A 12,542-nucleotide genomic window follows, 5' to 3' on the forward strand; every position below is an offset into this window, starting at 1 on the left:
TTACCACCATGGGCAGGTGTGATACTGGACAATATGTTAAAAATGCCAAGCAGAGTATAAAGACATTGTCCCAGAGATCTTAGTGTCAAGGTGGGAGTGACACACTAGAGGACAGTCACTGAGGGGCTATTGTTATTTCTACAAGGGGACAAAGAAGTGGGAAAGGGCTGGGGTCTTATTCATTGTTGTTCTTTTTGTTGTTGTTGTTGTTAATTTTCGTCTTCTCAGATAAGGGCATGGAACTTGACCACTGATTCTCAAAAGGAAATAGGGCTAGTTCGATACAAATCTCTCTACCGTGTTAGAGTCATCCCACAAACACCTATTTTAAATGATGATTTACAGAGGGCCACGTAGAATAATTTGGAGGAAGTTTATAGGAAGGAAAGCTTTGAGAGCTGAACCAGAAAAGGTGCTTGAAAGTAAATCAAATTATGGCATACATTGAATTATGGCATTTATTATTATGTGCAGAGTATGCATGGAATTTTGAACTAAAAGCCGAAGAAGCAAAGGTCTAGAAACTCTCATGCATAGTAAATAAATTAACCCTTTATTCTCTTAACTTTCTACATTCCCTATATTTGGTGACTCGTTCATACAAATATACGCTGAAAAGGACTGATAAACCATGCTCCACCTTTGGTACATTCAACTATTTGTGCACATGACTCAAATACATGCCTCCAGGAGATTTTCTTTGGTATCATGTAGACACAGTCAGTATTTCAAAGGCCAAGAATTCTTTGGGAAAAGAAGAAGGGTTATGTGTGTTTATGACTGTCAAACTTTCCTAAGCATATTAAGTTGGGATCCTTTGTCCTTTCCTTCTACAATTTGAAGATTATTCTAGTAATATGTTTGGCAGAGAAAAAAACCTGCCAGATAAGTCGGGGTCTAATAACTCTTTAATGACTATTCTAAAACCATGAGTTCAGTATACTATACCATTCAGAACCTGGTGTTACTTTCCACTTTAAAAAATCAGTTTTCATTGCTATTTTTTTATGCTAGAAACTATATATATATATATATATATATATATATATATATATATATATATATATATATGGAAATCAGCTTATCATGAGCAGGTCATCAGCTCTTGATATATCTGCCCGTGAGAAAAAAATATATATATGATTGGGATCCTGTCACCAAGGATATGGTTTAAAAATCTGTTTATTTCAAATATTAGCTTCAACTAGTTATCTTTATTTTGCAATGGCTTTAATTCTTTTGCCCACTCATTCATTTATTACATGGCCACTATACAGTAATCATTTAGAAAAAAAGAACACCCTATATTATTATGCAAACCTTAAATATAACTATATGTTTTTGTGTGTTCACATGCTTTTTTAAAGAGCACATTTGTGACAGGAAATGAAGAATGGCATAGTCGGGGAAAAATTAAAGAGACACGATGTAATTATCCGAACTGGAATTAAGCCAATTAATAACCCGTGTGCTAACACTACCCTCAAAGTGCTGAAAATGCCGTCAGATATTTAAATGCCCTGGGTGGTCATAGCTAGCAATCTTCACCTCATCCATTTTCAACACCACACGGGGACATGGCTCACCCTGGCTTCTGAGGAAGGGCCACCTGAAGTGAGCTGCTGAAGAGACACAGGTACAGAGTGTATCATTCGAGCACAAGATTCTCTCAAGTGATCGTGCACAGATTTCCACTTATTTTTTTAATGAAATCAAAACACTGGTGTTTTATGCAATTTGCTCATTTATTCAACACATATTTACTGAATAATACGGTAGGTGTGCCAGCCCGGCATCATGGCTAGGAAACAGGCTTCAGAGTCGGATTGCCTGGATTTTCCTCCCCAGTTCCACACTCACTAGCTGTGTGCTCTTGAGCATGTGACCTAACCCTTCTATTCCTCAGTTTCCTTTTCTATGAAAAGAAGCTTCAGAGTGCCTAGTTCTTAGGGTTGCTGTGACACTAAAGGATGACACAAATGTAAAGTACTTAGCAGAGTGCTTGGCACAAATCAAGTACTCGGTAATATGTTGGTTATTATTATGAGCTGAGAAATATACCAAAGTCTGTGTAGAAAGAGATCAAATAGTCCTCTGGTGATCTTTGAAGTTTAAATTCTAGAACTTTGGAGTTCTAAACTTTATAGTCTCTACTGCCAACCCTTTCTAATAGAAATCTGTATATTAGATCCTTGCTTTGCTGGGAGTATTCCTGTCCTGAACCTACATGCTTTGAATATAATACGCTCAGCTCATCTAGAGTACGCAGTTTTATTTATCTACACCCTCATTTTATGCCTACGTCAATAATAACTGCCATGTAATACCATCCATGGACTTTATATATGTGAGCTCATGTCACGCTCAAAACAACCTTATGGGATGAACATAATCGCCTTTTACAGATAGGGAAACTGAGGCTCTGAGAGTGGCCATGACGTCTGCAGTGTTCTACAGGTCTGTCTCACTCTAAAACACATTCCTTTTTCACCCAGTTCACCCAGCACGCATTTACTAAGCACCTCACTGCTCTGCCCTGGGCTCTTGCCGTTCAGGTGCTTTGAGACCTACAGGAGGACCCACCAAGGTCAAAAGCGGTGGTCCCTCCTCCCCCTAAATTGACTGACTGTGGACCTTGTGTTTTAGAGAAGTCACAGTAGCCATTGTTAAAGGTTGATGTGCCAATAAACTAAATGACTGACTATGGCTTCTCTCAGCTCACTTGCCGTCCAGTGGGCTCCCAGGTGCCTGACATTTCTTTCAGTTTTCTCCTTCCACCCTAAGTAGCAACATCGTCACCCAAGTGTGACCCAGAGGGAGTTTTCGCTTTTATATACAGCATGTTTTAGGACCAGAGACTTAATCTCTCCAGTAGCATCTGATGGCACTGTTCTCTTCATAAGCACCTCTTCCTCCTTTATTTAAATTTAAAAAAAAAAAAGTATCTTCAATTATCTGTTGTCAAGAGGGAGATCCATAATGAATACGATCATACGTGTCCAAAAAAAAAAAAGATAGCATCAAATATGTGGGCAGATAATACCCTTTCCCCTTTCTATTTTAGAAGCTCAACTCAATCGAAATATACAGGAAAAGTTGCCCACAGCTAATCTTCCAGGTAGCAAATCCCATCAGTGATTTAGAAGGACGTTGTGGGCTGAAAGCCTCAATCTCTTTCACCCATAGTGTGCCTATATTTTAAAAATGAGTTGTAGGAAAGAACGACATCTTCCTTCATGTGATATACAGCAGATGATACACACAGAGAGAACTGCAAACTCTGGGAGGGGTCTTTGTAGATGGATCCACGGGCCTTCCTTAGCTTGGAATGTGGCGACCCCAGCTATCCCTGGCTGAGACCAGGCCTCCACAAAGCCATATTTTTCTGCTTTTCTCTGAGACCGAATTAAGACTTAAATCCCTGTCCCTAGAATTCAAAACGGACAAGAAAATATTTCCACTTAGCTATTTAGACATTTTAAAAACTGGAGCTCTGTGCACTAACTGTAGAGGTGGAGAAATCTTGTTATTCTGGAGACAAGGGCGATCACCATACCTGTTGGGCCAGGGTCTGTGCAGAAAGCAGGAGGTTAGCTGGTATGATGGCCAGAGCACCAGCCTGGTGAGCCGCCGGGGCCCTGGGTTCCAGTGTCGACCTTGCTACTGCCTTTGTGATTTATTAGCCTGAGTCTCTGGGCCTCAGTTTCCTCGTCTGCTAAATGAGGGCGTTGGGGAGATTGATCTCCGTGGCTTTCTCCGGCTCTAGTATTCTCTGGGTCTGCGAGTCGCCTTCAGTGTCTGCCATAGTGTGCCTTGCCAGCTCTGTTTGTCACAAAGATTAATCCATTTTAACTGTACCTTAGAGTGCTCCCGGGAGAGAGGATGGATGGATTGTTTTGCACCTATTATTGCATCAGAACTTTTGCCTTTTTAGACGAGATCGTGCCGTGCCTAAAATCCGTCTGCCTGTCTGCCCACTGACTTTGTCTGTGCTGATCTCTTGCCACGGTGCCTCTTCTTCCAGCATCCATCTCCCTCCAAGATCTAGACTCGGCATCTGACTGTACCTGTCTTGTTCTCTGCAGCATCTGTCTGCTACACTCCTAGACCATCGTTAATAAACTTTCACACATTACACGCAGACCCTAAGATGCTGGCACCTGCACATAAATATCTACCGTTCCCAGGACTGGGGGAGAAAACTCCCATTTTTTTAAAGACCTCTATCTAGTGCCATTTGTATTTGCACTTTTTGTTTAGTTGTAAGTTTTAATAGTTCCCCCTTTGAGGATTTGTCAGTACGAGCAGTATTGCTTATCAGAACACACCAACAGTCTTTTTGTAATATTCGCTTTTCCCCTTTGGTTCAGCCGAGCCTGCTGACAGATCATTCAAATTCAATTGTTTTATGTCTAAGCCGAACAGCTAATTAAAGTAGGGATGATTAACCTGACTGGCACTGTCGCTCTCCCTCGCGCTCTCTCTCCCTCTCCCTTTCTCTCTCTCCCTCCCTCCTGTTCCAATCAGTCTTTTTCTCACACTCTCTCTCTCTCCTTCCGTGTCTCTCTCTCTCTCTCTCTCTCTTCCCCTCTCTCTCTCCCCCCCCTCCCTCCTCTCCCTCTCCCTCTCTCCCCCCTCTCTCTTCCTCTCTCGGTCTCTCTCTCCCTCCTTCGGTTGGTCTCTCTCTCTCTCTCTCTCTCTCTCTCTGTCTCTTGCTCTACTGTTTTTTTTTTTCCTCTCTCTCTCTCCTAAACGTGGTCTGCTTGCTGATGGCAGAATGGCACTCGGAGATTTGTGCATTGTGTCTGGTTTCCTACGGGCAGGCTGACCCAGTGCCTCCAGGGACTTATCAATAGACCACTCAGAAGAGACACAGACAGGAGAGAGGAGGAGGGGTGGGGGGAGAGAGAGAGAATCAATATCAAGAATAGAAGGAGCTCCGAAGCCATTTTTTTTTTAAAGAAGTATCGGGACTTGGGAGAGGGTGACAAAGAAGGTTTTTCAAAGAGGCAGTGGAGGAGGTTCTAATAAATTTGGAAGGAAACAGTTCCCTGTCTTGGGAAAAGGAGAACTCCTGACTGATTAGCATTCACACCAGGTATGAGATGTTCGCTACCCCTTATCACTGTGTCGCAACCGAGATGGAAAAGCCTTTTTTTTTTTTTTTTTTTTTTCCAGGAGACTGAGGGAGCATGTATTTCGCTGTGTTTGTTGTTGGGGGGTAAGGGGGGTGGCGTGAGATCTGTGGGCATTTGTGTATGGGAGCAGAGAGAATGGAAGCAGTACAACGGGGGGTGGGAAAGAGTATGGAGTGTGTTACTGTCTTCCCTGTCTTTGTGCACCCCTGGGGGGTTACCCAAGTTCATTTCTAGCAGGTGGATTTGGACGGGAGTTACTTAACGCTTGACCGCCAGTTTTGAAAAAAAAGAAAAAGAAAAAAAAAAAACGTTGCTTCCTATGTCTATTAAAGGAAGCTCCAATTTCTCTCTCTCTCTCTCTCTCTTCCCTTCTCTCTCTCTCTCTTCCCTTCTCTCTCTCTCCCCTTCTCTCTCTCTCCCTCTCTCCCTCTCTCTCTCTCCCTCTCTCTCTCTCTCTCTCTCCCTCTGCCCCCCCATCTCTCTTCCCCTCTCTCCCTCTCCCTCTCTCTTCTTTTTTTCCTCTTCTAACCAGACAGCGGGAGGGTTCCTGGCTCCCAGCCAGCCCAAAAGCCTCTAAGTGTTTTGCACTTGTTTCAGGGAGTAGCTGCCCGGGGATTTTTCAGCATTTTCACTAGAGAACAAAGAGTTCTTTACAAAGGGAAGGGGGGGGGGGGGGGAAGTGAGCTTAATGTCTGATATATGTTTTTCTATTTTTATTAGTTTTTCGCCTAAAAAGAAAGAGACAGGAACAGAACATTCACTCTATAAAGACACAAAGACATTCAAAAGAAATCCAGTTATCTTTTCTCCCCATCACCCCAATATATATACGTACAAAATAAAAAGGAAAAAGACTAATGAAGTTGGATATGTTGCTCTTTTCTCCTCTTTTAATCTTTCTAAATCCAACTGTTCTTATGCTCACTCTATGCTATTTTTTTCTACTCACAATAAAAGTTGCTCAGGATGCATCTTCTCTTACCATCTCTTTACCCTGTCTGGGTCCCCAAAATCCTGTGGAGGAGAGGATGAGAGTACGCCAAATAATCAATGTAGTGGCGAGAACATCTTCTACTTTTGCCACTTGGGTAAAAAGTTAATTAAGGAATTTGGGCTCCCCAAATACCAATGGGGTGCATTAGTTCATCCAGCCTCACAAGTTCTTGCATCCATCTGTTTAAAAGGTACCGCCTGTGTCACTTGTCAGTTATTAAGAAAAGGTACTAAGGGAGCAGATACTTGTATTTTATTTTTGTTTCCATCTAATTACGTAAATGACAAAAACCCCCAGAGAGATTACTTGCCCCATCCGTGATACACTAGTTCAAGCGAAATATAGTCTAGACAGAGATTTTTCAACGATTCTGATTGCCATGTAGCTTTGTGTTCTCTACTTGATTTTTTGCCTATGCTTGTATATTTTTACCATGAATTTGTGTTTGTAGCAAACATTCCAGAATGCTTATCATTTTCAAATTAATGCTCCGACAAAAGGAAAAAGAAATCAGCATGTGAACTGTATGTGCAAAATGTACTAAACAGTCCCATCGTTTATAAATGGATTTATATCTTTATCCTAATATTCTTGAATTGTAAACTCAAGTAAATGTTTTCTTGCTGAAAGTTCTCCCCCTAATGCATTTGTATCTCGATTGTCATTTGGAAATCTTTTTAAGGTACATAATAGACATAAACTGAATAAGGGGGAAAATGCAAAAGCACCAGAAAAATGCTTAAATATATATTATGTACAGTACCTAAGTACAGATAACTATTTTACTAAGTGAAAATGAGCTACAACAGTTGTTTCAAGATTCAGAAACTCTTTTCTTTCTTTTCTTTTCTTTTTTTCCATTCACTGAAAATATAATCTATTCCTGTCCCTGGGGAGAAAAACTGTAGGGAAAATATAGATATATACATTTTTCCATATTTTTAGAATGCATTTATGTAACTGCTTCTTAAGAGTGTAACACATATCAGGGCAGAGTGTGATGTCTACTAGTCAGTAAACCCTTCTGGCTGGGAGGTGTGAGCGCCTTATGTTTGAAGTAACTTGATAACAAGGAGTCTTTTCGGGAAACCTTACTGTGTATGTGTTGCCTCAGTAATGACCCTCAGAGAAAAAACAAGAGCTAGGTGGCCACTTGAACTCGCTGAAAGACATTAGATTTAGGGGAACTTTTGACAAATCCAAAATTTTTTAGGGTAGCTCCCTTCTTACAGTTGTGTGTTTTCTTCGGGAAAATTCTTGTATTGCCTCCAGACTTTTCTATCTTTTTTTGTAAAGATTTTTCATGCTGCTAATAGTGCTTCAGGAGAAAAGGATCTTTAAAAAGAAAGTCATCAAAATAAGAGAAAAGAAACTCGATCTTAAAAAAGTTTTATATTGAAGGCAAGAGCTTCCCCCCCACACACCCCACCCCCTTTTGGCTTGTTTCTGATTTTTTTCCCCTGAACTCTTTTGTTGCTGTGGGCTGTTGTGCTTACATTTTTGTTTTTTGTTTTGTTTTGGGTTTTCTTTCTTTTTTTTTTCTTTTTCTTTCTTTCTATTTTTTTTTTTTTTTGCTTTTTTTCTTTTTTTTTTTTTCTCCTGCTCTATTTTTTTTATGTGACCAAGGGGGTCTAGGGAAGGGGCAGAAGGGGTCTGGTAAGAGGCTGTTACTGAAAGCTGTACTAGCCTCTCTTGATCCCAACTCAGGCAGCTCCTATCAGCTAGTTGTGCCGCCAAGAGTACAGTGAAAGGTGATAGCTGTCATTCTGGGATTCTTCGTGGATCTGACCTGAGAGTAACACATTCACAGTCGAGGAGAAAAGGGAAAAAAAAAAAAAATAGAGGAGGAGGAAAGAAAAGCTCTTTGAGCTGGAATACACTGGCCCTTTCTTCCTGTAGGCAATCCGCTCCAGTTCTTGGCGACGTGTCCTGCACTATCAGATATCATATGACTTTTTATTTAGATTCCTTTTCGGAGAATGGCCTGTTAGGACTCTGTTTGTTTTCTTTTATTTAATTTCCTTCTCCCCTCACCCGCTAGTTTTGTGTATCTGTGTGTGAGAGAGAGAGTGTGTGCGCGCATGCATATGTGTGTGCAATTTTTATCTTTGTTTTTGTTCTGTTGATCTGATGCTTTATTTAAGGACAAAGCTTTAATTATTTCAGTATACTGGTTTAATCATTTGCCAAAAAGAAACCTCATTCTAGGCTTTTTGGGGGGTCCATTTTTAAACACATCCATTAACACAGGAGGCTAGAGATCCTAAATGCCTGCTGGTCGGCCCCTGGCCCGCTCCCTCACCTTCACTTAACCCTCCCTTCATCAGCATGCACGGCAGTGTGAGTTAGGAAACACCTGTGCTGAGTTCAGAGGGAAATAAAAGTAGAAGCAACTTCTTCAAATCTGCACTCCTAGTTTCACTTTAATAAACTTTTTTTTTTAATCGGTGGCTTTTTTTTTTTTTTTTTTTTTTGGCACCCTCTGCTGAGTTTGAAAGCATCAGAGATACTGAACGATGTGTCTGTGGAGCTTTTGTGAGGTCAGCTGAGCACCCCTGGAAAGTAGAGCAGGGGCTGAAAGTCATTCAGAGACTTCAGAATTAAGTGGGAGATTTCAATAAGATCTGTGAGATCTGTGGGCCGTGCAGGGCTTGGTGATAGATGGTGAAATGGAATACTTGGGGATCCTCAAGGAGGAGAAAGAGAGACATTTCCAGGGAGGGCAACACAGGCATTCCTGCTGCATGGAGTACTTTGAGAATCATAGTTAATCACATTTTTATTTTGTGTAACTTGCAGTTTAGCCAATTGATATGCGATTGCCTTCCTTCCATGCTTCTTGTATAAAACAGAGGAATTAAACTGACATTATTACAGGGTTTCTCCTAAATTTTTGATGTCTTTCTTTTTCAGTTTTGCAGAGTTCAGATTTTAGTTAGCAAAAGAAAACAGAACTTCTCTGGGTGTGTAACTGGTTGGTTGCCTATACATTATCCTCCACATGCTATACCTTATCTATACATAATATGACATATCCTGTTTGTATCAGGATCCTTTTTTTTTTAAATAGTAAATAGTAGTAACAAGCTAGACTGCTCTGAACGTTCAGATGACCATTACATTCTTTAAATCCATAGTTCTTAGTTCCTTGTTACTTTCCCTAAGATGATTTTTCACAGACCTTAAATTTCTAATGCTTATCTCAGCCAGAGGTGAGTTCTGTTGAAACTTGGAGGGAAATTTATTCCACCCCTTTAAGAGTACCCAAAAGGGAAGGGAGAAGTATTTTTTCGTTCAACAAAAAATTTTAGAAGCCTTTTTTTCCCCCAGCGGAAAACTCTAAAACAGCTTTGTCTCAGAACGTTAAACTTGGCATGGATAAGAAATGTGAGTTTTGCTTTGTTTGAGGAAATTTGTTTTTGAAACAACAATGTTATAAATATTTTTAAATTGCCTGCTGAGCATGCGCTGTATCTGACTTTATTCATAGTTTTAAACACACACCAAAGTGCAGTCTTCTGAATGGCCACAGGTAAGGCTGTTGATTTGTATGATCTTTCTCAGAGCTACCTCCAGTGAGTCTACTCAGTTTTCCAGAAGGGAAAAGGGCGAGAGCTGAGTTTAGACCTGGACTCCCTTCTAAAAATCATAGAGCAAAAGTAGATTCCCCCAGTAAAGCTTGCACATTATACTTAGGGTAAGTACTGTTCAACTTTCCTTTCTTATAGGAGTCGCTTGCCTTAACTTTTCGGCTTAATAGTAGCAAAGTAAATTAGCAAAAAATTTAACTCAATGAGGTATTTGACTGAATTAGAAAATTTGCAGATTTTTAAAGGCATCTCTTGTGCATAAATTTGGGGATACGAGGATTTGCCAGTGAAATGATAGCAGCTCTGTGCTTACAGAGCAAAGATGTGCTAGTCTGAACATGCCTGATCTCATCTGGAATCGAAAGCTAAATCTAGGTGGGCCTGTAATAATACCAGAAAAGGAACACATGTATCTTTTGTGCAGCCTTTAAAAAAAAAAAAAAAAAAGCCAGGCTTCCAAAGGGAATGACAAAGAAGTAGGTTCTCCTCTTGCTTAATAAGTAGTCATATTTTGCTTCTGGAGCTATGTGTTTCCAGTTGTTTTGGGTTGTTTTGTTTTGTTTTGTTGTTGTCACTGCTGTTGAAGTATATTCTTTCCTGTCAGTGATTGTTAACACTTTCCATATTTCAGAAGGGCTTTATCTCCATTAATTCCGTTTGATGTTTCCTCACTTGGTTACCTTTCTCAAGTCTGCGATGACCCTTCCAGGCTTTGCAGTTCTGATCGATTCTTGCCAGAATATATTCACTCATTAGCTGTTTGTTATAGTTATGATGGAGATAATCTTGTTTTTCAGGCCTTTATAACTCGCCAAACAAATTTCATTTTGAGGTGAAATTTCTCATAGTTGTTCTTGACTCAGAACTGAACTTGTCTTGGAAAGGCTTGAAAAAAAAAATGCAACTAGCCGTTGAGGTTTTTTTTTTTTTTTAAGGACTAAATATTTCAATAAATGCAGAGGGATTGTTTTACAAATAACGTTGATATGCAATGTTTTTCTAATTTTTCTTTTCATGCTTTAAAACAGAACCTGAAAATTAAATGTATAAAAAAAAGAAAAAAAGAAAAAACCTGCCAGGTTAATGCTGATATTTTAAATACCCAATTTAAAATAATTCAAAGTTTTGATTTCTATGCAGCATATCACCTTTCAATGTCAGTCAGTAATACTTTGTGCAGACATACATATATCTACACACATGCACACACAGAGACGCAACTCCACTTTACATCTATATTAATTTTATTTTTACATAAAACACGATTAGTATTAATGCAAACTTTTATTAATTTATTATATTCTATTTTTTATAATTTAGAAATCCAGTTAACTATTGCCTCTGATTATTTAATATATGTATATGCTTATTAATATTTATTTGTAGTTTAATAAAGTATCTTAATTTATAGAGTATTTTATAAGTCTTTCACACTTGAATTTCATGCAGCTACATTAACATTTGAGTTTTCTCAGATACGCTTTGCTTTTTGTTCCATATCTGTTACTATGTTAAGAAGTTTTTTACTTTCCCAATCTAGAAAGACTATGGCCATTTTCCCCTATATATGATTTCTATATATCTTCAGTATTCTGAAGAAGAAACTTTCCAACCTTTTGATGTCCTGGAAAGCCTTCAAACAAGTGGGAGAAGTAATCTTTACCTTGCTACTCCCCAAAACTCCTGCAATATCTGCCCTCACTGTACCACCCCTCACCACCAGCAACCCTGAAAAAACAACAATAATAAACATGATATAATTTTTCTGATCACAGAACCAGGAAATACCAAAGAAAATTGTGGCATATGTAGGCAAATGCCAAGAGCTCCTCCAGTAAGATCAGCTGTTTTTGTACTTTTTTTTTTCTCTCCTGAATTTTGTTTGTGACTCTTTTGGCTTGCTGAAGCATATCCCCATAATCTTACGAAGCCACAGCAAATTCCCAATGCCACAACAACACTGTGCAGCTGGGGAGAGCCCAGAAGAACTGATCCTGGGTGGCTGCAGACTTCCCCAGCAATGATGCAAAGCAGGAGGAGTAAGTAGGCTATACACTTCTCTTTGCTTTTTACCTGGGCTGCTCCACCGGCCAGGTAGAGTGATTTTCTTTCGGTAGCTTTAGCTTAGCTATGTAGGGCTTTTCCTTAGCTATCTAGGGCTTTTCCTTCTGTAACCAATGGCTTTCTGCCTCTTTCCAAGGATGGTTTATATAGCAAAGCATCCCATTTTCCTTTTATACTGGAATATGGAAAGCTTTGGAGATTAGGAAGGGTAAAGGAAAGGGGGCTCAGAGTATCTGGGAAATACTCTGAATGGCCTCAAACTCAAAAGCGTTTGGGGGGGCTGTAACTTTTTCATTCTCTCCAGAGCCTTTAAGAGATGGAAAGTAGTGAATGGGATAACTGTAGGGTGCGAACCATGATCTAACTGATGCAGTAGATGGAGCTCTTCCCCCTAAGTCTGTATTTAAATTAACGTCCCACTCTAGTTTGTGGGGCTCTCTGTTTCAAGGTGTGTCATTACTACACACGTAAAATCAAGGGCCCAGAGAATTGGAGAAGAGGTTTCCTGGCACTTTTCAAAAGAGATGAAGCATTTGTTCTGAAACACAAAGCATAGTGCAGGTGAGAAGTAAGACTGGGGTGGGAAATGAAGTTTACATATCTAAATTTCTCCCTATGTTTGTTGATAGCCCTAAGTGTGAAGTTAAATCCTAACACTTACTATACAAGTGATTATTACTTTAAATGCAGAAAAATGTAGGGAACCTGTAGGATTTGGGGCTGTGTTCATTACAGACCTTCCAGGCTATCTGAACC

The 12,542-nt window shown here is 39.8% G+C and overlaps 1 protein-coding gene across 37 annotated transcripts in view; it reads left to right on the forward strand.

The window, feature by feature from the left end:
- The window catches only part of ZBTB20 (zinc finger and BTB domain containing 20), a 781,647-nt gene that overhangs the window by 635,625 nt on the left and 133,480 nt on the right, over positions 1-12,542 (forward strand). For 2 of the 37 annotated variants that reach the window (XM_077884705.1, XM_077884710.1), the window contains exon 1: positions 4,668-5,098. The exons of the other annotated variants lie outside the window; for them this stretch is intronic. The gene's annotated coding sequence lies outside the window, so the exon portion shown is untranslated. Of the gene's footprint in view, positions 1-4,667; positions 5,099-12,542 lie in introns of those variants that run through there. 37 annotated transcript variants of the gene reach the window in all.

The sequence above is a fragment of the Canis aureus genome, chromosome 35 (assembly GCF_053574225.1).
Source record: "Canis aureus isolate CA01 chromosome 35, VMU_Caureus_v.1.0, whole genome shotgun sequence".
Taxonomy (NCBI): Eukaryota; Metazoa; Chordata; class Mammalia; order Carnivora; family Canidae; genus Canis; species Canis aureus.